Below are 26,792 nucleotides of genomic sequence, written 5' to 3'. Positions count from 1 at the left end.
ACAGGAGTCTCATTTTGGCAGGCAGTAATCCTGCAGTTACACAGATGGGTATTATATGGTCTTCCAGAGTAAACCAAGGCAGGCATGTGCTTGTTTAGAACATTTAAAACATTAGATCTGCAGAAGATACTGGCTCCTCTACTTTCTCAGCTGATGTGATCACCTGCTCCCATTACCCGACTTCTTGAGCAGTAAGAACAAGGTGATCCTGAAGAGGTGCCACCCATGTGAGGTGTTTAATTTACATACTGGCAACAGCAGCTGAACTTTTAGAGTTGGTGCTGCAGTATGTGTTAGGATAAATGTGAGTAGGAGTGTGACACTGAGCAAAAAACATAAACAAGGCTGCAGGCTGCTTGCACTATCCAAACTTGCCCCTAACTTTTACTCCTGTAGCCATGAAATCCCAAACATGCCTTTTAGTTTCAGGATACTTCACTGTAATCCCCTCATGAATAGTCACTATGCATGCAGAGGAAGAGATTAAAAACCAAAAGGTTGACTCACATCAATCTAAGGCCTGGCACACTGCAAACTCATTAAGGAGTAGCTCTCTGAGCTTCCCACACAAATACTTGCCATGTGTGACTCTGCCCTTTCCGAGACTCCTAACCTGCCACTGTGCCTTGCAGCTGGGCACCCCATTCTTCCCTCACACATAGACCTCCCACTCCTCCATAGAAACTCTCAGAACCCTCCTCAGCCTTGGCCTGACCTGGTCTCTGTCTTGCCACCCCAACCACTGGTGGAACATCATCAATTCTGATGAGCCATACAGGCACGGATCTGTCATTGCTGGCAGAGCCAGGCAGGGGCTGGGTTTCCCTTTGCTCAGATGTCTGTGGTTCAGAGCGGAATGACCAAACCCTCTGCACCATTTTCTATGCACACAGTCCTTTCAAATCAAAAGGAAAAGAAAGAAAGAAAGGTGTTTGTATACTTCTTTCTTTTCCATCTGGAGCCACCACTTTAAATAGGTACTGAGAGACTCTTTAGTCTCTCCGTACTAAACTCTTTCAGTATTTTTCAGTACCAAACTCCTTCAGTACTTTTAGGTAAAAGCCAGGACTGGGGGCTAGAGCAGCCTTACAACAACCAGTGGCAGTACATGGCACTAAACTGAATGAACTAAGAATTTGAAAAAAATCTGCATGTCTCTTGAAGGTCTTCACTAAAAAAGTGCCTGTGAGCAAAGTTATTTTCTTATGTTAACATATATTTATCAGCTAATTTCCTACATGCAATTTACCATTTTACAAGTCGATGTATAAGATTATAATTATAAATATCTTACACTATTGACAATATTGCTCCAAAACCTCATATCATATGGTAAAATCATCTCTCCATTTCAGTTTGTATTTCTGCCAGCCCTTCATGCTTCTTCACCTCATCTCCAGCAACCCTTTCTGAAGAATTTAATTACTCTGCCCTTCTCTGACAACCACAGCAATCTCTTCCACAGGTCAGTTCTTCCAATCATGCTCTGTGCACCTTTTAAGGTATTAAACATTAAAGCTAAATAAAAACAAAATAAAAAGGAAACAAACCCTAAAAATACAGAGCTACTTCTCTCTACATGGAACTCTTTCACCACATATGTTTAGTGCCAAGGTGGTCTTAAAATATACTTCCTTTGATGGTTTATATACTCCACCCCCAGCCAGACAGCTCTCCTCTTATCAGCCTCTTTCATTCTTCAGGTGAGTTTTTTAGATAACATACTATATAAAAATCTAGTTAAAAGGCAATAAAATTAAAATACTTGAACACTGAATAAAATTGAAAGACCCTATGCTGCAGGTGTGAGAACTCAGAGACTGGCAAAGTGCTGAGAAAAGCAGAACCAAGCCTCAGTGATGGGCTTAGTGATATTTTCAGAGTGATAGTTTCAAAGACCTTCTCAGAGGAGATTTTGTTGCAGTACAGAAAGTTCCTGAGCTGCTAAACTGAGAGAAAGCCTAAAAAAAGGACCTTTTCTGCCAGGACATAGCAGGCAAGAAGAAATTTGGTTTCCAAAAGGTTCATTTCTGTTTTGTCTCACTCTAAGTTTTATCTGTTTTTCAGGCTGTGGGATCTAGTTTCTGTTAAAATAAAACTTGGATTTGTACTTAAAAGCTCTTTTACAGTTTTGAGAACAGTTAACTTAAGAAAAAGATTTACTCAGATCTGCCTCAAGATTCTAGCCAGCTTGGAGTCCCATCACACCACTTTAGGTTGTGAAGAACACACATATTTTCAGTGGAAAGTAACAAGAAATAAGCATTTCTAGATGCCACACTTTGTCAAAGTGCTTTGCAACTCATGAGAGACATCTGTGTCTGCCTTTAAAGAGCTGTGGTATTTTTGCTTGGGGAAGAGACACCTGCTTCCTCTAGTGAAACATGACACAGGTTCTGCCTCAAAACTTTCAGAATAATCAAGATACAACACTGTACAAAGCACACATCAACCTTTCTGTCTGCATTTACTTGCATGATTTTTACTGATCTTGGCTATCCCATGAAGTCTGTATCTTGTATTACAGCGGGAAGCAGCATAGGAAAAAGGTCGTTGGAAGAATGAGCAGAATAATCAGATGGCTTATTCAACCAGTCAAAGACAATGGGTGCAAGTCTTAAAATCCCATTTTCGCACAGAAAGGCAAAATGAGGACTTCTGTTGCCTGATACACTACACAATTCCTCAATTTGCAAACATGAAGTCATTTGTACTGGACTTATCCCCATCATATTTGACTATCAGAGACTTTTCTTTTTCACTTGGCAGCAGCATATCCAGTTCAAAGGATGGCTGGGACCCTTCCATTCATTAACTGAAATGAATATGCCTTTTAAAGACATACCCATTTATGGCACAACATAAACACAAAACTCATTCAGGTTGGAAGGGAATTTTGGACCACCCCACCTCTGCTGCGCAAAGCAGGGGTAACTTCTAAGGTTCTTAAAGGTTTGACCAGTCAAGTTTGGAAAACCTCAAAGGATGCATTTCATTTCAGTCAGGAGTTCCCCATTCTAAAGCCAGTCCCTTGCCAGGGCTGGTAATTTCTGAGTACTTCTAATCCAAAGAGATTCTTGAAGACCAAACAAATATAAGCTTCTTCACAGTGCTCTATGACAGCCTCCCATGGTAGCCTGAAGAAGATGAAATCTGCTTTCCTAAAGACCAATATTATCACCCTGCCTACCTTTATTTCCTCACTGGCTTGAAATATATCATCTTATGGTCACAGTAATGTCAAATTGTAATGTAAAGCAGGTTGCCAGGTAAGCAGTAGAACAGTCACAATACCAGCTTATTTTATAGTTTCAAGACAATCCTTTATAATGCAAATATCAAACTCAGAGACATTACCATGATGCAAAGCCAATGAGAGTGACCATTATATACCTTTGTATTACATGTCAGTTCAGTTTTACCTTGCAAGTTTTACCCAGCAACGATATAGTTAACAACATTAAAATGCACAATGCCGCATCATTTAAGTAATAACATGCCACTAAGATGAATAGCAAAAGTTCATATCCATTCAGATCTTGCTCTGCCTGCCTGTGGACACTTTGTACTGCTTATCTTTGGCTTGCACTTTCACAACCGCCCTTGCAGCCATTTGAGGGCCAGCAGGATGCTTGGGAAACATTAAAGCCAGAGGGTAGAGCACAAAGTAGCATCCTCTGTGGGACAGATTTATCTGGTGCTGCCTGTGAGCCAGCTCAAACTGCCCACACAGGATGTGTTCACATGATTTATTCACATCTCTTGGGTCATACACTCCCTCGCTCCTCCCTTCATCTCCTATAGTGTCTCATAGTTGCTTTAAGAGCCATTTGTATGGAGGGAACAGCAGAAAAACTACACTCAGAACAGATATGGCATTATCTCACCTGTGAAAGTAAACACATGGATTTATGCTTCTATATGTATGCACATTCAAGTTCAATTTAGTGATTCTTGTTTTTCTGCCTTCCCACTCCTGCCTAGTTGACATCCATAAAGATATTGCCATTAGCAATAGTTTGGAAACTAGTGAGCGTGAGTTTATGAATAGAATTTCATTGCTGGGCTATTTAGTCAGTTGTCAGTACTTCATTTTACATACCATCCATAACATCTCCAAACCAGAATCTCATTGACTGAATATGTTTCAGCTTTAGCTAATAATAACTATTCAGTTTTAAAGATACAGACCATTGCTGCAAAAGTGTGGTCCTGACAAGGAGCTTGAGGATATCAAGGTCTTGATTTGATGATACAAAAACGGCAAAAAAACTGTCTAGAATGTGAAGTTACTTCCAGTGTACATACCACATGTAAACCACAATGCAAACATTATGAAATAGTAAATAAAAGTGTGAGAAATTCCCAATAGCATCCTGAAAAATATTGACACAGCCTTTCATGCTTCCTCTCAAACTGGAAGAGAAGCAGTCTGTTAAGAAGTAGCTTAGTAGACTGCCAGCTCCTTTTCTATATCTCCAGACTGTGGCTGACATCTCAAAAGTTATTCAGGCACCTGACTCTCATTTGAAAGGTCTGGGCTGTGGTTTCTTCTGTCAGGCTCATGTAGATCTCTTTAGAGCTCCTTTTACTTGGGGTCCCCTTTTCTTTTTTTACCTATCTTCATCATTTACTATTTAACTATTTTTATATTTATCACAGCAGCATTTGTGCCAGCCAGTGCAGAGCTCTCCCGAATATACAGACACAGGCTCTCCTCCTTGCCTCATCCATCAGTGTGACTGAGTGGTGTTCCTGAAGCCTTCCCAAGTCTCATGGTAGCCATGGACGGATTGAAATCCCCAGCTTTAAAGAGGTGTCAGCTGCTTCCACAAACTACCTCTGTCAACGCAATAATCATGACCTGTTTTGCTCCCATAAGCCCACTAAATGCTTCATCTACATCCTCAGCTCTCATCACTGCATCGCTCACAACTTTCAAATCTATTATTGCAACATGATCCTTTGAGCAATTGCTATTGCTTTTAAAACCAATTTATTCCACCCTCAAGACCTCTAAACTCCCATAATATTCAGATTGGTGCCTGCACATTAAACTGGTTGCTAACAAAGGTCTCAGAAAACTAGCTGGTTACACATTCAAGCTAGTGCAAAAACAGTAAAAAGAGAAAAGGACAGAGACACATTCAAACTACACTTTATAGTCTACCTTCCCAATTAAAAAAATTCCCACTGTTCTAATTCAAAAACAAGCAGCTCCCCACACAGCTGTGAAGGATAAAGGCTGTTCAAAAGCTCTTTCTTATCGTTACCCAGTGAAAAATGGGTGATCCAGGAGGCAATGGGAACCTAGACTCAGCAGGACCCGCCTCCCTAAACAGGGTCCAAATGAGGCAAGCAGGACAAACCTGGAGACAATTGCTGGAACCAGCCAAAACCTTGGCTCATGAGGCAGGATCATGGTGACAAAACAGGTCTGAGGTCAAGCTGGAAATTCAGTCCATAGGTCAGGGTTAAGACCAGGTTTAATAATGGCCAGGAAGGTCCACAACAACTAGGCTGGATTAAGCCAGGATATCAGCCTGCTGGTTGAGGTCTGGATCGATGAGGCCCATGACAAATAAAATGTACAGCAGCAGCCACAGATAAGAGAACAGCAGCCTCCATTACTGCTCAGCCAGGGCATCACAGCCCTGGGCTGGGTTGAAATGGGGATTCTTGGCCCCTCAGCTGGAAGCTCCAGCTGAGGCTGATCAAGGCTTATTACTGTGCTCAGGGGCCCAGTATATGCAAACTTGATGAAGAAGATGGGACAGGGATCAAAATGGTGGCACAGGGCATTTGAATCTATTCAGCTATTACAAATAACCAGTGACAATACCCCACAAACAACAAATACATACTTTACTTTGGCCCTGAGGCTTGTGTGGCCAGGCTGAAAACGTGCATTGAGCATGGCTTGCTGCAGGGGTGGGAGTTGCATTCTTCTGCTCACACTGTTGTTGTCTTTGCATTTCCCCTGTGAAAACACACTGGGAAAAGCAGGGCTAGTGTTTTGTTAGGTTTGAGACTTCCTCAGGGCTATCTGAATCTTACTTGAGAAAAGATTTAAAAGCCAAAACGCCCCCTTCAAAGAGCCAATGTGCTGAAAACACACACATGCAACATACACATGCACCAATGGGCTATTGAACTTGAATTTACAAATGTAGATTCTGTGTGAGGCAAGGATCTCTTCTTGGGACCTTTTCCCTACTGCAATTAATTTTGATACCTACTGAAAGGATAAGAATTATATCAGCACTGTGAGAGTGATTATGTCAGCCAGTTTATTATATGAAAGCGACTATGTTATAAAGCTTTTGATTTCCTCATGTAAGCTGCAGAAATGTAAGAAAATTCAGGCTTGAGCTGAATTGCTGATTCTGTTATTAAAAGTGCCATGTCTCTGTGTCAGCCAAACTCAGGGCTCAGCAGAGTGCTCACCATCTGCCCCCTGTGCAATACTCATAAATGTTGCAATCAATATAAAATGTGGGATGTGTGGGCAATGCTGGAAGGTAAGAATATTCTTTCTTTGCCAGATATATGTTAATTGGTTGTTTCATTTTACACATATGGGACAGTAAAATGTATTTGTTTTCTTGCCAATAAAAGAATATTTTCCTAACTCCTTAGTCACAAGGTATCTACAAAAGGAGAAGGCTCTGATGTTTCCTGTTGGGTTTTTGGTTTACATTACAATTCATACACAAATGCTTTTTGGCATCTAAATCCTGAGCTAGAAGTATTTTTAAAATTATGTCCTGAAATAGGAACTTCAGAACACCGTGTCGGCATCTGGCAGATATCTCAGGAGTGCCATGAACTGTTACTACTTGAGGAACTTGGCAGGCTCTCCACGAGCCTTGTGTACCTTACAAGTGTGTAGGAGTCCAGCTTAATCACTGAGCATCTGTATGGCTGGGCTCTCCAGTGGGCACATGTCCACCCACCAGCCCCAAAAACACGTGGTGGTGTGTCTGGATTCCACAGGATACATCTGAGCCCCTGAGCAATGAATGCTGCTCAAACAGGAGTGACAGCAGCCCACTCTTCTATGAAAGCAAGCCTTTCCTCAGGACAAACCTTGAATCACTGATCAGTCTCACTGCTCAAAGCATTTGGCATGTGTGGTTCCATCCCCATGTGCTTTACAAAGTGCTGATACACATGCTAAGGCTGAAAGCCCTTTATAAAGTGTTGGGGATCTCATGTACAAGAGTGTTTCCTGGTAGGAGAGCACAGGAAGCATTTCTGGGGCCCTGGGTGAGGCCCTGGTGAAGCCAGTGGGCCCCAGTGGTGACCACCACTCTTGCTCCAGGATGGAAGAGGCACCCACTCCTGGTGAAAAGTGGCACCGTGGTGGGACTTTGCCCCAATCTTATTGACAATATAGCCGTGCTTCATGACTGCTTAAGAGCAGTAGCAGATGTGTTTGTAGAATAAAATTTGCCTGTAAAGCAGGTTTACATGTGTGTGCTTAGTGATGCCTTCACAGAGGTCTTTTGGTGGGAGTTTATAGGCGATGTCCTTCAGAACCTCTTCAGTCTGCAAACATGCTCTTCCTGGGCAAATCTTTGTGGCTTTCAGAAGGCACCCATGTACCATACCCTTCTGTATGGTTAATAACAAGACAAGACTTTTGCCATTTTTGAGGGTCTTCATGGAAAAAAGTTGCATGAGTCTACACAAAAATGTTAATATTTTTTTATGGTTTACTCATAATTCCGGCACAGAAACCACATAGCTCCAGCACAGAAAACAATGGCTTTGGCACTGCCTGAGCCAAGGAGCTAAGGGCTGGAAGCCCAGGAGCCCCACGGGGGTGAGCAGTCATACCAGAGACCCAGAAGGGAAGTCAAGGCAGATCACCAGTTTCAGCCTCCCATGCCTTCGTGCATGCCATGGCAAAGCATTAGACAGCTTTTCCCAAATGCCTCAGTGATATTTGATTCCTGTGCCTTCTGGTTTTTTAAAAGATCATGGAAATCACCCAGATTAGGAAGACTTCTGAAGAGAAGTGCAAAGGACAAAGTATAGACCACCAGACCCAGAGCCCACCTCCCAGACAGGGCAGGAGAGCAGGACAAAACCAGAGTATGGGAAAGGCAGGGCCAAGGTGAGAGGTGAGTTATCCTCTCAGTGCCATGTTGCATGCACTTATTTAAGACACCAGCTTTGCTGAAGGTGAGCACCTTCTCTGAGCCACCCTGTCCAACAAGTGTCTCTGTCCTGGGCTGTCCAATTTCTGCTGTCCCATTGTTAAAATGAACCAGAATGCTCCTGGTGCCTCTCTCTGGGCCTGAGCTTCTGGACCAGGCAGGAGGACTTGCTCCCCGCAAGCCCTTGGCTCTGGGATTTATTGCTTCTTGACACAGAGTTTGAACAGTTGTAGAATGTGTTGCAAGACAAAACTTTTAACTCTGGCCTTTATTTAATTTGACACTGGGTGAGGCCTTTATTCTACATCTTTCTTTAGCGGATAGAAATGTGTTTGGTCTATATTAATTTTTTGTTCTGTACCAATGGTTGGCATTGATTGGTTTCATTTTATTCACTATAAATGTTAAAATAAACAAACCAAGGTCCCAAGTGGTGGTCAGGGATTTTGCCAGACCATGGGAAGTAGTGGGCCCCAAGAGGCTCTGAAAACCACCCAGAGAAAGATCTGCACCAAGCAGGGATAATAATCTGTTCCAGAAGCTAGAAAATATTTTCCAGGAGACTTGGCAATTGTGGCTTAAGATGGAGAAAAAGATGGATCGAGAGAAATTGCCCTTTTTCCAGGAAAAATGGAGAAGCCTGAGAAAAGAAAATCCCTGGCTATTGCAGGGTACTTAGCCAAAAGGACAGATTGCCTTTGAATCTCCAAAGATGCAGAGACAGTTCTTTGCTCACCTGTGGAGTTCAGACAGGCAAAAGCTGGAGAAAGTTTTTGTTTACAAGAGAGATAAAAAATAAGGCTGGTAGATAAGAAAAAACTTAAACTAACCTGTACCAGTCTCTAAGACACACAAAATGATGGCTAGGGAAGTCAGTAAATTCATCTGGTCTGAATTTCCTGAAGCCAGCTGAGTCGCAGTCCTTGGGATGGGCCATTAGGTTTGGACAGATTTCCCATCAGGAGCCAAAGGACTTGTTTAACAGAAACTCATAATTTAGAAATGCTTGGAGATTTGATGTGATGATAGCTTGATATGAAGAAGCAACCACTTTCTTTGGCAAATTGTTTTAATGCTTACTCTCATCGTTAAACATTTCTGTTCATTTTTTCATTTGAAGGTGCCAGGCTTCCATTTCCAGCTATTGGCATTTGTTGCACATTTCTCTGCTAGATTAAGAGCGCCTTCATCCATGACATTTCCTGCCAGGAAACATTCTCTGTGATCAAATAATTTCTCATTTTTTATAAGTTTTGATTAACTCAACAGACTGTGCTGTCCAAGTCATTGCTGTGGCCTTTTTCTCTAGATCCTGCACAGTGTTTTGGCTCTTTTCCACACCCATGCCAGTATTTCAACAACCTCCCACAACCGTGGGTGTTGAAAGAGTACCCCTAATACTGTACACGGATAAAAGCACATCCCTGCTCAAACTGGATTGGGGTAGTAAACTCTTCTGTTTCTGGGATTTTTTTGGTCGCTGTCAGAAGCTGGCCTGGATTCCATTTGCCAAGAAGGTAAAGCACTTAGGTGCTTTGATGGTGTCTCTTGCTCACATGCCTAAAGTCATAGGGATCATCTGACTTGGTTTCCAAGGTCAAATCATCAAAGGCATTTGTGAAGTTTTTATCCTTTTTTACAGCAGACATCAGTTGTGTGCCTCTCACCCGAAGAGTTTCTTGCCAATGTGGCAAGATCGATTCTGCCTCGCTCTTGCCTGTGACCTACAGCTGATGATTGAGCTGCTGTCTGTAGTCAAACCACAATTTAACTGCTGGTTGGTTAAATTGTCTGTTAAATTGGTTAAATTGTAAATAAAGTTTGGTTGTACCTCAGCAGCACTGAATAACCTGCTGCATACAGATGGCAGCCTGAGGGGAACCAGCAGGAGACTCTTCGGAGGGGCTTCAAGCCCTATGTTAATCCCTTCGGAACAAACCACACAGACACTCTGTACCATTAGTTTCTTGCAACACTGCTATCTTGTAAACCAGCATAGACTTCTAGTGACTGTGCTCCCACTTAATTTCATTAACAATTCATTCTTCTGCTGCCTAGGATCCCTTGTCAGGCAGACCAAGCTGCAGTGCTGTCAAGCATGCTGGTGACCTACTGTGATGTTGGCTGAACACTGTGCATTGTTCTAGTGTCCTTCTGGTGTTTCAGGATTCACTAAAAATGATCTGCTCCTTCATCTCTGTAGGTGTCTTGACTGCAAGTTTTCTAGATCTGTTGATTTTCAAAAAAATTAATTCTGAGTCAGTGTGTTTTAATATAATCCTGTTTTATGAGTGGAAAGAAGGCATCCATGCTTATTAGCTTTCTGGCTTCCAAACACAGCTAAGAATGAAATTATCTTTTCTACATGACCATTAATAATTTTATAATTTTTATTTATCAAAGGACCACTCACCTCTTGTAGTATGCCTTGCATCCTTGTAAAGTAGTCATATTGTTGATTCTGATACAAATATGGCTGCCCCACTCCTGCCTGTGTTCAGCTGCCTTTTACATCTTCCACATTACCAAACCTCCAAACCTTTATCTTTCTCTTATTAATGCACAGTTAATTTCACTTGAGTATTGGTCCTGATGGCTGGACAAAATTTTCTGAGAGACACTAAAATATTCATACAGTCTGAAATTTTGTGTTCTGGGTCATGCCATAAAAGAATCAGTGTTTTTCAGTAAAGGGTTCAGGCTCTTTCGTGATGTGCTCTGCTTTTCACCACATTAGAAAAACCTAAATAAGAGGGAGCGTTGCAACTGTGTGGATCACTGTAGATCAGCTTTTGGACCTAGTTTATTTTCTTTCAACTCAAGATTTCTTTCTCTCTTCAGTTTTATATGAACATGTATACATTTGTCTTTAAGTTAATAATCATTATTCTTCTGACTATTTTTCCTCCCAATTCTTCTCAGTTCCAGGAAATGTTTTTTATGAAAATATGCCTACAACTCAGCAGTGTCTTCCATTTGCCCCTAGTGAGTATCATGCTGCTACAGGCAGGCTACTATCAAGTTTCATCCAGTGAGTAATTATCTTTCTTTAGTATAAAGAAACCAAATGATTTACCTCTTTGGACACAATACCCTTTTGTTAGAAATTCTTTTCAGACAAAGATTATCTTGTAAGGAAATCTTACCTCTTCAGAACTTTTTTAAAAACAAGGCAGTTAATCATATCTGCTCCTCCTCAGCCCTTCCAAAGTCTCCATCTGTGGCCTTCTCCCAGGAACAAGAGCAAAATGGGAGGAGGAGGAGTAGAGGCAGACAGGTGGAGTAAGACTGACTGAGAGACAGACAGTGACCTTACCTTATGGACACTCTTCTCAACCCCAATCTATTACTTGTATTTACCCCAAGCCCTCTGTACTTGACGCTCTGTGTTATGAAAACTCAAAGCAGTATTGCTTAGACTATTTTCAGTGCTGACAGTATCTTCTTCAGTGTACAAATCTCTGATACTGCTACAATTAATAGCATTCTGATCATAACTCCCCTCATTGCCCTGTGTGTAGGGTTTTTGGTTTTGTGTTTCCTGTAACAAAGTATTCTTACCAGAATGAGGAGCACTTAAAAAAACCCCAGTTGTTGTTTACTTGTGTCTGAATTTTAAGCCCCCGTACTGGAAAGCAGAAAAAATAGAAAATGTAATGTCATTCATCCAAATTTTTGTGTAAATAGACATAGCTGTTCCATGATGCCTCCAGCTAAACAGTTTCCTTAGTTGCTGTTGAAATTGAACATCAAATTGTCTCCTGTAGCCTGCATATCAATATTTTTTCTACCATGGTGATGATAGTTAGGGAGTCATTAAATTCAAAAACAGGAATGTAACTGGATAAATAAACCCACGGGATCCCAACCCATAGAGAATTGGTATCCAGGTATGCAGCCAACTCAAACTGCAAATGTTTGTGCAAGAAAAGGACTTGTATTTCTTGTTCTGTGCCAGGCCCCTCAGTAATTATGTTCCAATACAAAACTCTTCATTCACCAATGCTGTGCACATGTCATGTGGAGCTCTTGCAAAACGCTTGAGCAGTCCTGAGCCCAGCAAGAAGCACAAGCTTGAGTCGTCCAATGCAGGCCTAATGGAGCCAGAAGAAGCAGAAGTGGGTAGGTGCAAGGAAACAGAAGGGAGACAGGACAAAAGGTACAATTCAGGTGTACAATGAGGCTGCTGAGAGTAAAGAACTTGTGGCAAAAACAGAGCAGCAAATAACCTTAAATCCCAGCACAATGTCATCTCCAAAGGAGGGGACTGCATTCCACATGATTGCTGACTAACAATTCCCACTGACACGGCAGGGAACACTCACAACCTGACAACTGTCTGGTTGACAGGACTCCACAGGGGAGGAATCAAAGCCAGGAATCCCACTGCCAATTGCAGATGTATGATTGCATTCTTCTCCCTGCCTCCTTCCTAGATCCTGAAGGCAGCAGGGTGGGCAGGTGACACCAGAGAGTGCCATCTGAGATGGTTGTTTTATTGTTGAAAAACTGAACAGTATTTTGAAGCAAAGACTTGGGTAGCCAAAATTGAAGGTACTGAGACTTGTCAGAGCCAATTGAAACCCTGTCACAATCCCTTACACTGAGTCTTTTGCATTTCCAAAGTAATCACAGAGCTGTGTCTGTAAACACACATGGAGTGTCTGCAGGGCCTTGCCCAGGAATAAGGAAGGAAGGGAATGTCACTTACTGCGGGACCAACAGTGTTTGCTGTCTGGCAGATATGGTCTAAAACAAGCCTGGAATTGAGAAATTTATCTATTGTGCCTTTTTTGTTTGTTTTAAGAAGCATTTGCCAAAGAAGATGCCATGTTACCAGGAAATGACTGCTTGACACGATATCGTGTTTTCTGCAGAGTTGTTCTGGAAAAGTGACTGGACTGAATGCTTAGCTCCATGAAAACAACTGAGACCAGGCCTCCTGATACAAGGGAACCGTTTTCCATAGACACAGGCTGCTTTAAAGGAATATTTAGGAAAGGTCAGTAAGCATAAGTGACTCTAGAAAGACTGGTGCCATGAATGCTTCTAACATCTGTTGTTAAGCTTTTCTCAACATAAGCCTCTTCATTGTATCCCAGCATAACGCCAATGTGGGAACAGCCACTTTCTCTCCTTGTTCCACATGAAGCTGCTCTCTGTGCTAGACCCCAGGCACAGGGAGGTCCTTGGAAGACCCCAGTGAGAAGATCTCTCTGTGCTGCACTGGGGACAGAATTTGGCCCATTCAATAGCAGGGTAGATAGATGGGCAGGCATACAGGCATGTTTTTGCTTGGTGTTTTAATTTGGCTGGTTCCTTGGAAGAATGTAAACAATCACTGGCCAAGATAAGCATGAAGAGAAGAAGCCTGCTGATGGACCTGTGGATATACCTGGGCTCCCTGTAAAGGCTGGCAGCATGACTTGTTCACTTCCACCTTGTGTGGGTGAGCTGTCGAGTCCCAGCTGTGCTTGCAGAGACAGTCCCACACTGGGCATGCAGATGGGACCTACACTGTGCTCCTTGTGGAGTGACTGTCTCACAGGTTCCACATCAGCTTCCTCCCCTATCTGCTGTAGCTGAATCCCCAAGAGCCCACCAGTGCTCTCTCATGGGCCAGATCCAGCCATTCCTGTGGGAACCACCAGCAAGCTACTGTCCACATCCACAGGGAAGGAAAGACCTTGCACTATAAAGCAGTAAGAAAGATGTCTGTCTGCCCTTGAAGGATAAAATACTCTTATTAGAAAAATATGGGTAGAAAGACAAGGCTCACTGTTTTGCAAAACATGAACTGAGTTTCTCTTGCTAACAATTTTCATAGGACCCATTTGGGACATATCTATCACATTTTCAGTTGCTAAAGATGCTAACCTGCTATAGATGTACCAATCCACCACAGAGGCTCATTCTGACACAGTTTCCTCCTCACAGCTCAGTCATCACATAGAAAAAAACCCTAAAAATCTCTTTTCAAGATTAGTGCACTCTTGATGTCCAAGGAGTGAGAAGATTTAACTGGAATACACTAAGAATGAATATGGTGGTGTATTTTGTGTGTCTTTCCCATCTGGTTTGCAGTGAAAGAAGAGTTATTTGAGTGCTCTCCTATGTTTCACAATAACTTCAAGAGAAGGAGATATTTAGATTTGACCTGCTTCATCAGGAGTCAGCTATTTCTGAAAAAGTTGTTGGCTAGTTTGCTCCAGTGACTTATTTGGCTCGCTATAAAAAACGATCATTTACACATAAACTTGGCAAATGTCAATTGCTTCCATTCTAGCCTGGGAGGTTTTATTGCACTCTTGAGAGGAGTGGCAGTTGGGTGAATAAGGCCTTTTAAGTCCCACTGGCAGCACAGAAGGCCCTATAACAAAGAGAAGCAATTTTCATGATTTTTGGAGGCCGACTTGTCACTTGGTCCTGCAGGCACGTCCAAGGAGCCCTGCTGGATTGTTATTTCCAGATTCTGAGAAAACAGCTTTGAGGGACAGCAAGTGTCTGCTGGTACGGGGCATCAGTCAGGGGCATGTGGTGGGAGCAGTGCAGGTAGAGCAGGCCATGTGAGCTGCAGATTCCAGAGGTATGGAGGTGCAGGCACTGGAACATGAGTGACAAAAGGGAATACTACCCATGCTGAGAGGGACACATACCTCCATCCCTCAGGAGAGAGATCAGCTGCATAAGACCAGGGGCTGGTATCAGCCCGTCTCCCCTGCTAACTGCGTCTTTCTGAGCTAAGCACAGTGCTGGCAGGCAAATGGAGTCCCTGGAACAACAGAGGGAAAAGTTTCACTGGGCTTTAGAAGCACTTGGCTTTCAAGCATTATGCAGTGAGATTTCTTCCTGATACTAGTTTAACAACTCAGCAAACATAAAGCAAATGAGCAGATGAAATATGGATAATTTCCAAGATTAGCTAGAAATGAAATGTGAGCAGTGGTGTCTGTGGGGGAGGAAGCAGCCCTCTCTTGTAGCAGCTCCTGCAATTCAGTAGCATTTGGAAGGCTCCAGTCCAAGCCCTGTTCTGTCACACCAGCGTTTACTGGTATGCCCGAGGTATCAGCGAAGAGCTCACAGGCCAGATCCTAGCCCTAGGACTGCTTCTAACTCCCAGCAGTTTCTTGTTATTGGTGGAAATAAAGGGAACAGGAGCCAGAGCAGCAACACAAGATATTGTGACTCTGAGAATGAGGAAACTGTTCCCACAACAATGACAGAAAAATATTTTTGATGCCAGCATCAACTATAAGAATAAACATTTTCTTGGGGCACAAATCTAGGATGAGTATGCTACATTAAAATACAGCTATAAGAAATTCCTGTGTGCATTGCTTGAGATGGCACACGGAGAAGGGGGAAGGCAAGAGAGGTAATGTTAATAAATCATTGTCCTGTCCAGTGGGCTTCCATTATTCATAGAGAAGGGCAATTAAGAAGGCATACCACTGTCCCGCTTCCAAAGTTTAACATTCCTGTTTGATATCTGATCTAGCAAACAGTGTTAGGAGGTATCCAAGCAGCATGCACAGCACTTTAAATGATTAAGGGAGCAAAGTGCTTGGGCACGTTGGCATTCTAGGCCATAGCTCTCTGGCAATTAAAGGCATACATGCATACATACATACATACATACATACGTGTCTCCTTAGGTATTCATTGATACAACCCAAACTTGTTTTCACTGAGAAGGGAAAACCACATTCCAGGCCCAGTGTTATTGGTATGAAGTCTGAGGCTGCTGCATCCCTGAAACAGGTAGGCTTGTGCTGCTGAAATCAGAAGCTGCCCCCACTTCTTTCATTTCTAAAGCGGTGGTGGTGCTCCCACTGGACTCCAGCTCTCCACATCTAGGAAAAGGTCACTGAAGTATTGGCAAGATCGAGTGGACAGTTCAGACAGTCACCTCCTCACCCTCCACAAATAACAGGCTGGTTGGCTCCAAGTCCAGGACTCTAATCCTACAGGACAGATTCCAACCTAGAGATACTTTGTGCCCAATTCAATGAGTGTAATGCCTACCCCTGAAAATAACCACAAAGCCACAAGCTTACTTCAGCACAAAATTTCAAGTACTTCAATTTCTGCATTAGGATGCATTCCCTCCTGTTTCCCGTGACCATTGGAGGACTGACCATGAATTAAGAAACAAAAATGTTTTATGTGATTGCATGTTTGCCCATCATAACCTTGTTGATACTTTCTGCAATGGTTCTAGTAACCTCTGATAAATTGCAGGATGCTGTGCTATGGGTCAGAGCATTAACACTTACCTGGGAGGCTTCTCATGGATCTTCAGAATGAGCTTGGCATCCCACCTTGGCTCTGAAGCCCAGCTACAAAATAGGGATATAAAGACTGATCTGACTCACTCAAGTGTGCATTTCTGTGTGTGTGTGTGATGCAAAACACAGCACCAACACCATACTTAACATCTTCTGGTGTACACCGGCAAGTGAGAAAGGAGTTAGACTTACTGAGGCAGATTTTTATAAATATGTACTGGAGCCCAACTAACTGTAGAGCCCAGTATGAACTGAGAGCTGAAACACCACATTGGCTTGCCTGACCTTTAGATTTGTATTTTTATTTATGGTTTGAATCACCTTCTCCCCCAGGATGGTCAAGGTTTAATCACTTGAAAGAAGAGGACACTCAGAGTAGCTCTAACAGTGACTAGGTAAGTATAAAAGCCAGGCAAGCTTTGCAGGGAGAGGTACTTTTTGTCTGTAATTTCCTCCTGCTTTTGACTGCTTCAACTTTCCATGACTCTTCTGAGTCACTTACCAAACCTCTTGTGGGTTCAAAACTAATTTACAGAACAGAGAGCGAGCTTCCAGGAGCCAGCATGCCAGCATCTCTATATCACAGGTCAAATGCTGTGATTTCATTTGATCAGTAGCACGGCCCTTCCCTTGCTGCTGTGCTCTGCAAGGGAACCAAGACTGGAAATGCACAACATGGACATAGGGGGTTTCAGCCTGCTAACTCTGAACGAGATAAAGCTGATGAATGCCTTTCACAGCACCTCACATCAGCTCGGGTTGTTAAACTTGTTAAGCTTGCCATAGATTCTCTGACCAAGACATCCATTGCCTCCAGCTGCTACATCTTTCCTGCGGTTTTTGAGGAGGACCCATAGAAAAGCCTCCTTCCTGTGGAAAGACCCATTGATCTACCTGGCCTGTGTTGACTCCCCTCTGTCTGCCTGTTGCAGATATCTCTTTCTCACTATTTTAGCACAAGAAAGCACAGGGCTGGCTCTGCTCTGAGGGACGAGGTCTGGGCCATATCAGTGAAAACCAAGGCTGAAGATCAGTGGAAGCAGATGCCAATAGAGCCTTCATCTCCTTGGCATTCACAGCCACTGAGGACTTGTCAGTGTGAGCTGGAACTTTTGGCTGAGCTCTCATGGAGAAGAAATGACATGCAGCACCTGAATGGAAAGCTTTTGTGATTCTAGAGACAAAGTCATGGGTGAGGCACCTGATATCCAAACAGGATATGCAGTCTAACCCAAAGCAACCTCAAAATATGGACTGTCCAGGTCAAGCCTTTATGTTCACTAGACACATTCATGCATGCAGATGTGCATGCATCCATCCACACACTGCTAATAAAACAGAATTCATTTTCATACAAAACACTAAATTGAAGAAGAACCCTTTCATTATTAGGCTCACAAAAAACTCCCTGAAATTCTTAATTGTGGCTGACCAGTTGTCAAGATCAGTTACCCTGTCATTGGCTAGTTATTGCTCTGTTGTACAGTGGTACCACTGCTCCCACTGTGAGGTGCACAGTGCAATCAATAGATGAAGATCTCTTCTATGCTGCTGTAAATTGTGGATATCCTGTGCTTGAGAGCTCAGGGCACACTGCTGAGCCTTGTCCACTGAAACCCCTCCCCTAACAGAACTGCCTGTATTATAATGCAAGGCAAAACATTTGGAGTTATCCTCACTCTTTCATGCCTGAGGAAAAGGTGCTGGTTTATACCTAATTTTCTCTAGTCAAACAGCTTGTTCTGCAAACTAGCCTCTGAGCACTTCTGTTTTAACCACTGCTGACCTCCAAACCCCACAGTATTCATTCATAGATATTTGGAAAGATTCAGTGAAATGTACCTAGGAGGAATGCAGGCATAAGAACTTCATTCCAGGGTGAAGATTCTGGGATGGTTAAATGGTTTTACCCAGCCGACAGTGGCAATTTGGTTTTCATCACTCAATCTCTTTGCCTCAGGAGAACAAATGCATAAATTGAATTTTGGCAAGGTGCATCAGAGCTCCATTCCAGAAGATGTTTATTAGCTGTCTTACCAGCCAAAGAGCAGAAAGAGGCTTTTCAGAGAAGTTGCAGCCTTGAGTCATTATCTCAATATCTCACATTTAAAATACGGTAATAAATGAACTTATTCACCAGGAAATGGGCAGTTAGCCCATTGTCACCTTCTGGTATCTCTGACAGTGTTCTTAGTGGGGCAGGCTCAGTCAGTCTCTGATTTGAATATGGGAACCTTTTTCCTTTTATATGGCTGTAATAGATCCATTGCGACAGTGAAAATGCCTCTGGACTGCCTGTACTTTCTTGGAGGTATAGGCTCAATATTTCCTCACAGCAGTGAAGAATTCTCTGATAAATATTTGGATGGTCATCTCTCTCCACCACCCTGGAGACTGGACTCCCTTAACCCACCTTTACCTTGGATAGGCTTTCCATGGTCTGGTGAAGTGCCATCATCTGACCAGAACTTCCCAGGCAGGGATGAAAGTTCCACTACCAGGCACCAATACCCCATCCAATTGTTCTTGATCTCTTTTGGAAGAAAACATGGCAAGATGAGGAAGATCAGCAGGACCTGACATTCTGGCTCCTGGATTACCTGGAGTGTGCAGCTTGGTGTAAGGAAAGACTTTGTATCTTCTATCTATCAAGGCAGAAAAGAGCCTTTTCTGAAGGGAGGGTTATGGGATGACTTCAGTGAAGCCAGAATTTTACCCTTCTGCTGGAAGCACCCTGTGACAGAAGCAGCAGCCTGAGAAGAGGTCAGGTGAGAGACAAGGCTGCTCACTCCTGCTCCTACACCAGGGATAGCTGAGGGCTGAAGGCACAATGGGAGCTGCCAGCCTGCTGCACCATGTTAGCTGAGGAGATCTCTTCCTCAGGTCCTGCTCAGTGAGCTCCATGTTTCCACACTGGGTTCACAAGTCTTCATATTTTCTTAGCAGTAATTTCCATAAGGAAAAGACTTTATGGAGAAACTATGCAATTGACTTAAGGACTGATGCTACCAACATCTGTCATTCCTATTTATGTCTCATTTTAATACCTCTTTACACAATGCTTAAATAGCACAATCTCTATTCTACAATATCCTTCCTGAAAGCTAAACTTTGCCAAGAAATTTCACACAACCACATGTAGAAATAACCAGATAAATCTCCACTAGAAAGAGATGAACTTTTCTCTGAACTTTTTGATGGCTTGAAAAGTTCTCTTGACCTTAACATCCAGGGAGATGACAGCATCTTATGGTGAGAGAGGGAAGTTCTCAACAAGCTTGCTGCCCATGGGGACTCTCCAATGCATGAAGCACAGCCAAGCCTCTGACCACTGCAGCTCCTCTCAGGGAATGACAGCTCTACTGCTTGGGAATGCGTTGAATTTCTCTGTATTGATCAATTACATCCCACCAGCTGGGAATGACTGATCCCTGAGCCATTAGGTGCAAGACAGCACTGTTTTCCTGCAAGGGTCAACACTACTTATTTTTCTCAAACCAAATTCCAAATCTTGACTCCTAGCTTACACTAATTCATAGTGACCTAAATAGCAGGACTCACAAGAGTGTTACTTTTAAATTTAAATATAAATGAAACAACCTGTACTTGAGCTACAGTGATGTTAGCATCTTATAAATGCTACATGAATGAGATCAATGCAATGCAAGCAAGTAATTTGCCTCCTTCTTCCTGATAAAGCAGCTTTTACATGTTCTTCTGTTAAGTGCTTGCTGAAGATGAGACTTAAAAAAACCTCAGTAGCTATTCAAATCATCTGCCTCAGTACATCTGAGCTATGTGATTCCCCTTTCCTGGTCCTGACAAAAGAATCTCTTTTGCTTGTTTCCCTCACTTTGAAGCTGTTGGATATCAACTAGGGAAACTATGCCAGCATCTCCAAAGTAGGTTTTGTTGGTAGCTTGTCACAATTCAGTGGTGGCATGAAACTCAGTTTCACTCCTGTATTTTGGATCAAGTTAAAGTGCTATGTGATATTTAAGGAGCCTTTGGTCCTTTAACTCAAATCAGTTTGCCATTGTATTTTGGCAGCTTTTTAAGATACCAGCACAAAAGGATGGTTTCTGTGGAAGTCCTGAATTCCTGCTGATTGTTTCTGCTTTGCCATGGTGGAAGAACTTGTTGGGTCTTGCCCTGCCCAGGTGAACCCCACACTTGTGGGTAGCTTTGGCTTTCTAGCTGCTGCATGCATCTGTGCCTTCTTTCCATTCCATTTCCTCCAGTGCTTCTGGCCCATATTCACACTCTGTCTTATATGGCCAAGATCACTTCTTAAGGAGCATCCAGGTGATCCAGGTCCCCAGCTCCCTCCAAGGTCTATAGAGAGGCTGTTGTGACATCCCTACACCTCTTGTAACAGTGGTTTCTCTATCCCACCTCCAAAACCCAAACAATCCTGCTTGCCTCTCTCTTTCCTGTGGTCCCCTCTCTCTACCTCAGGCACCTGGTGCTCTTTCCATGCTGCCCCCCAGCTCACAGCCTCGGAAGGACTGGCAGAGGAAGGCAGCAGCAGAAGGGCATTGCAGGGTGTGCTCCTCCCCAGCAAACAGGAGAACTAACCCCAGGGGGTTAGTTCCAAATGGAATAGATGACAAGAAAGGACAAAAATAAAATCCCTTTATGACCTGCACCCTGCAGAGACAGATTCTCCTCTCTGTCACCCCTGCAGGCCTGGAGACAGGCTCCAACATAGAGAAGCTGGAGATAGAGGCTAACAGAGGAGGAGAACCAAAGCTCTTTTTCCTTTTCTGTTTATCCCAGAGGCCATGAAATACATGGCTTTCAAAGACAGATATTGCTGACACATTCCTCCACTAATATAAATTAGTGTAGGCCCCACACTTGGTCCTTCTGGTAAATTCAGTGTATTGTCTCAGCTTCTACTTCAACAGGACTCTCTGAGGTCTCAGATGCTGGCGAGTTGCTTTCAGCACTCAGTGCTGTTGCTGCATGGTGGGTGAGAGCAGTGGCTGCTTTACCCAGATCCACCTGATTTCCATTGTCATCTCAGGAAAACTACAGACAAACCAGAACACCTTTCACTACAAATTCCTTTTGTTGTCAGGCCACTGTATTTGCCAAAATGTCCGAGAGCTTGTGTGTTGCCTCTGGAATTTGGAAGGATGAAATCACCACCCATCCCACCACCCGGCTCTCTTTGAGACATTTCTGACTAGGCTCACATGATGTGGTTGCCTCCAATTAGGAGGCACTGGGATCAGTGATTCAGGAGGTCACTTCCAGTCCTACAGCCTGTAAATAGTATGGAAAGAGTTACTCTGAGCTTGCCCGTAGAAAGCAATGGTAATTGTTAAAAATGGCTCAGGGCCTGGAAGAGTGTGACTAGGGCAGGAGAGGGGAGATTCTGGTCCCAGCTGCTGCTTAACTCAAATCATTATGTTTGGAGGATCTTTAGTACTGCTGTCCTTTATAATCTGAGGAAGTTTGTCCCCTGGGAGCAAAGGCTCTTCCCAGCCTCTGCAAGGCCCTGTGATCTCTGTGTGCACTGACTCATGCTGGCTACTGGCAGTCAGTCTGGCTGAGCAGCAGCACACAGACTGACAGACTGACTCAGTGCCATTACAAGTGGCCAATATCCAGAGCTGTATCAGTTGCTCTCCTAGGTCAAGATGGATGTACTTGTGACGTATGTAATTTTCTCTTTCCTGCACTCTGATTCTGCTCTGGGAACACCTCCTTGCAGGATGCAATAGGCACCATTGCATCTTCTGTCCAATCCTCTGCAGGGCAGTTAGATATTCAGGAGTGTATTTGTATATTGCAGTTAATTGGGAAGGCTGCTTTAGGAGCCTTTGCTTCTCCAAAACAAATACAAAAGCCAAGCAGTCTAATCGACTACCACAAAACAAAGCCCTTCCCTCCTTTCCCACATGCACAGCCATTATTAAATAACATCCTCTTGTCCAAACTGGGACAGATCCCTGTTCACCTTGGGCACGTGGAGCCTTGAAGGAACTTTCTTACACAGGATATTAGACCAAAAGCACTTATGCAGAAACATGTTTATATGGATGTGTTTATATTCACACGTAATTATGCAGCAGTGAGGCATTTTATGGTCTTGCCCTCTCTCTGTCTCCAACAAAGACTGCCTTTAATGTCTCAGTGATGTGCCAATTCAATGTTTACATCCCCCTCAATTGTAAAAGCAACTGTGTGATGTCTGACAGCAGTATTTCCTCTCTGTTTTAAGCAGCACCAACAACTGATTTTCATATCCTTATAGAAGAAACCCACATTTGTGCTCCCCAAAGGCAAAATAAAAGTTGTATAAAATGGGTTTCCCAAGGAGTAATTTCTAGGCATGATATGATGCCAGCCTTGAGTCCTGATCCTGGAAATTGTTCTGTAAGTTATTTCTGCAAGTTCCTCCTTTAGCCTGCAGCTGAGAGTGCACGTACTAATAACTCAGCAGAATAATACATGTGGTAAGATATTCAGTAATATTCAGCTTTACCCATGCATTCTTTCTCCTCTGTTTTTGTACAGCGTTCCCCTTCTTCTTACAGTTAAGCCTGGACATATTTTTTCTATTTTAAATTTTCCAATGATTTGTACAAGAGAGTATTAAATTGCTAAAGGGCATATTAAGTATTACTGCTCTGTTAAACTTGAATGAAGCAATGCAAGTCTGGAACACATTTAATAAATCTGCAGCCCGATAAGAAAACTCTCCTCGCCGAATCTGACATTCCTTTGCACTAATCACCTTTGTGAACGAACTGCCTCTAATTCTTTTATTCTTTCAACTTTCTCACCCCAGAACTAAAACCAGCTGCAGGCTTCCTATTCTCTTGGCATCATATAATTTAAAACTCTTTCCACAGCCTTGAGAAGACGGTGTGCAGGAGCTGGGCACTGTAGAGGCTGTAGATCCATCCACATGGCCCTGCTGCAGCACTCCTTGCTTACATTTTTCCAGGGCTTTTTTTTAGTTGGAAAATGAGCACATAGCACAGTCAGCTCTGAGGAGGGCTCGTGGTGAGTATGTGGAAGCTGTACCAAGAAAAGACCTACAGCAGTGAATGCAGGGGGAGGAGACCAAACCATCCAAAATTGCCTGGGAAAGCTTGGAGATTTAATACCGAATATTTTTCTTTAACCCATTTTTTGAAGAACTACTCTTTCACATGAAAGGTCACAGGTCATCTCCAGGGTGATTGACTTCCTTAATTTGACCCACAGGGGAAGTGGCCATTGAATTAGGCTCCATGAGGAAAGAGTTTGTGAAATGTTGTGAAACCATTTCAGGGGCAATATATGGTGACAGATCAGTTTTGATGGATGACAACTTCTCTAGATGGCTTTGCTTTGCATTTCAGTTTCTTCTGGTGGTGTATCCCTTCACTGCATCTGTCCTTCTCAATCCCTGCACCTTCTCACCTCACAGAGCTTTTCTAGCCCGTCTCCTGCATGCTACACTTATGTTTAGCATATTAAATGAATGAAATCAGGAAGATTATGAAACCCACTCCAACAGAGATTTCAACCCTTGTGAGAAGCCTGTATAAACTCTCAGACCTGCTGATAAAAGAGCAAAGACAAAACCTCCAGGTCCCTATGATGAAAGCTGCAGCTTTCTCATATCATATGATAAATAACCTTGCTGTAGTCAACACTTCTTGCCCGTGATAGCCTCTTGCACAGCTCTGGACTCACTCTTGATCCCCACTCAGAGGGAAAGGCTGACAATGGCATGTACACAGCTACACTGTACCTGCTGCCATGCTCCTAGAACTGCTCCTAACAACTGCTCATCTCCCTGACAGCCTGCCCACCCATGTGCCACTGTACCCAGCTGGGCACCCAGCCTCATGCCCAGGAGGAGCTGGGGAACAAGAGAGGAGGGTTAAGAGGCAGAGGAGATGGTGGGCTGTCTGCCAGGTAGCAGGAAGATAGGACACCACCTTTTATTTGGGAGAGAAGGACAGATGGTGAAGTCAAAATAGTAGCCACAGGATTGATGGTGGAGTCCTGGAGCCTCGTGAGAGGAAACTGTGTGTCCTTCTCCTTTAAAGTGAATGTACAGTAAAGGGTACCCATGCCGTGTGCCAGACTGGCAGGACAGAAAAGGAAAGCCGGTCCGTGTGAAGAGGGCAAGTACTGTATTGACAGCGAGAGCACAAGGCTCCTCATACTTTTCTGATGACACGCTTCAGCCCAGATCAAGCTCTTTAGGAGTGAGCTGCCTCATGTGTCACAACCCTCAAATCCTTGGCCTCCGCACTGAGACTACCAACGAGAATGCCAGCTATGATGGTGGGTTTATTTTCACTGGACTGAATGGACTTCCCTCTCATTCCACAGAGAGCACGAGACAGCTGTAAGTTAGCAACAGCTTTTCCTTGGAGAGGGGCCCGAGGCATAAGATTTAAACCCCCTAATCTCTCTCTGTGCCCATGTCCCAGAATCTATGTTCTGTCCGGACGAAAATAGCTAACAAGGAACCACAGCGAGTTTACCTAATGAAAACTGCACACAGCCCTTGTGCTGCTGGAGGAGAGGTAATGGGAAAGAGGGGAAAAATAAGGGGAAAGGGTCCTGCCTCAAGCAAAGGAAGGGATCCAGGTTCCCACTCCTGAAGACTAGGTACATCATGTGCTTCTAAATGTGCCCAGCAAAGCTGGGATTATGATAGTGAATTATCTCTCAAGAGGGTGATAAGGTTCAGGCTATTCATCTTCTTTTGGGCTTTGGTGTCACCAGAAGAAAGGTACCAACTGTGTGGAAGTTTAATTTGTTCTTCCCACTGGCAAAAGTCAGTGGGAATATGTTTTTGCAGGTTTGATGTCTGTTCACAAAAGGTTGTCACAGCCCCAGCTTGAAAACGACTTTTCACAGCTTCGGCTTCTTTGGTCGGCCTTTAAAAGCAAGCCGTATATTATCATTTCACTACTCAGCAATACGCGTTCTCCTTCCTCCTCTCCCTCCAGCGCGCCTGGCTTTTGCCCAGATCACGAGACACCAGCGGCCACTCCCTGGTTTTCATCTTCTAACATCCCGCCACATCTCTCACCACCTCCGGCCCGGGATCTCTTGCGTTCCTCGGTGCCCGAGTGCCGGCCAGAACCACTCGTTCGCCCGGCCCGGCTCTCTGGGCCGCTCCCTTCCCGTGCCCCGCAGGTGCCCGGCAGCGGAGCCGGAGCCGCAGCGAGCCCCGGGCGCTTCCCGGGAGCCGGAGGCGCTCCCGGCGCGGCTCCACCTGCCCGGGCCGGGCCGGGGCCGCGGCTCCCTCTAGTGCCCTTTGGGGAGCCCGCACCGCTCCGGGCAGCCTCACCCCGCCGGCCGTGCCTCGGGGACAGCGGCACCGCATCTCTGCCCGGCTGGGGAGGCACATCGGCGCTGTCCAACTAGGCAGGAATTCCGGGCAAGGAGCAGAGTCCGCCCCAAAAGCGCTGGGAGAAAAGCAGACCTTCGCGTCTTGCATGGAGAATCATTTGTTCTCTTTCCGCTGCTTCTCATTATAAATGCTATTTTTCCCAAAACAGGATGTTGGGCCAGGGGAGGTAATATAAACAGATGCATTCTTTGAAAGCTTGCGGTGCATTTTTGCGGAGCGCAGCTCTGCACTGGAAATGCAGAGACCCACGAGGTATGGGAACAAGGGACCACAGCAGCAGGAGGAAAAATCCTTCTTCTGACACAAATGAGTCAGCCCTGAGCCTCCCCTGACTTTAGTACTTTTTCTTGAGAAGCAGAGGGCACAAAGTTGAGACTGAGAGGTGAAGAAATCCCCTAAACAAAGCTGGTATTGGTAGCTTACTGGAAGAAAGCTTGAAACAGTATTATAGGCAGCCTTGCCTCCTTTTAAAAAACATGCAGCATTAGTTAATTTACACCAGCACTCACCTTCGATGACCAGAACAAAAAAGCATGAACAAATTCCATCTCTGCTCATTTCCCCTCAGACCGGCTCCAGCATCTGAAAGGCAGTGACTGGCAGGGTTATTAAGCAGTTTCACCTGGACCCATCACATCATCCAGGCAGAGGTTGAATCTTTCCCCCATTGCTGTGTGCTCCTGTCTCTTATCAGGTGTGGGCTTTTCACCATCAGGGGCAGCAACAGTGGAGCCAGAGAGGCTCTGACTGGCTTTTTTGCCAGCTCCCTTATGGATATCAAGATGCATGGAGAATGCCCAAAATCTGTACCAGGAGTAGCTTTGCCCAACCCCTCTTGTACAGGATTCTGCTCCTTACACCCCACGTGTTCATTACCTCTGTTTTGGTTTCTTTGCTCTGGTCTCTAACAACTCTTAAATCTTCCAGAAGCAAAACCCTTCTCTCTTTTGTTCTAACCCC

The 26,792-nt window shown here is 44.1% G+C and overlaps 1 long non-coding RNA gene across 1 annotated transcript; it reads right to left on the bottom strand.

Moving 5' to 3' along the window:
• Nucleotides 1–10,307: 10,307 nt before the first annotated feature.
• Nucleotides 10,308–26,454, bottom strand: LOC135446142 (uncharacterized). Its single transcript, XR_010439675.1, has 3 exons — nt 26,342–26,454; nt 16,442–16,504; nt 10,308–10,394 (listed from the first exon to the last, which is right to left on the bottom strand). It is a non-coding gene; the product is annotated as an uncharacterized LOC135446142 (long non-coding RNA).
• Between the last annotated feature and the right edge of the window lie 338 nt (nt 26,455–26,792).

Source organism: Zonotrichia leucophrys, chromosome 3 (assembly GCF_028769735.1).
Source record: "Zonotrichia leucophrys gambelii isolate GWCS_2022_RI chromosome 3, RI_Zleu_2.0, whole genome shotgun sequence".
In the NCBI taxonomy this organism is placed as follows: Eukaryota; Metazoa; Chordata; class Aves; order Passeriformes; family Passerellidae; genus Zonotrichia; species Zonotrichia leucophrys.
This window is presented reverse-complemented; position numbering and strand designations above follow the sequence as displayed.